Raw genomic sequence first — 309 nt, forward strand, 5'->3', positions numbered from 1 at the left:
GCACGAATGTGCGTAAGAACTTCTTCACGGTGAGGGTGACGGAGCACTGGAACAGGCTGCCCAGGGAGGTTGTGGAGTCTCCTTCTCTGGAGATATTCAAGTCTCGCCTGGACACCTACCTGTGCGACCTGGTAGAGGGAACCTGCTTTGGCAGGGGGGTTGGTCTCGATGATCTCTAGAGGTCCCTTCCAACCCCTACAATTCTGTGATTCTGTGATTCTGTGATTTGCTTTTAGTTCTCACTGCCCTAGTCTTTTAGGTGGTAAGTTGCTTAATCTTCTTTATACTCTATCTGTTTTATGAGGGTTG

The sequence above is a fragment of the Meleagris gallopavo genome, chromosome 4, assembly GCF_000146605.3.
Source record: "Meleagris gallopavo isolate NT-WF06-2002-E0010 breed Aviagen turkey brand Nicholas breeding stock chromosome 4, Turkey_5.1, whole genome shotgun sequence".
Classification (NCBI taxonomy): Eukaryota; Metazoa; Chordata; class Aves; order Galliformes; family Phasianidae; genus Meleagris; species Meleagris gallopavo.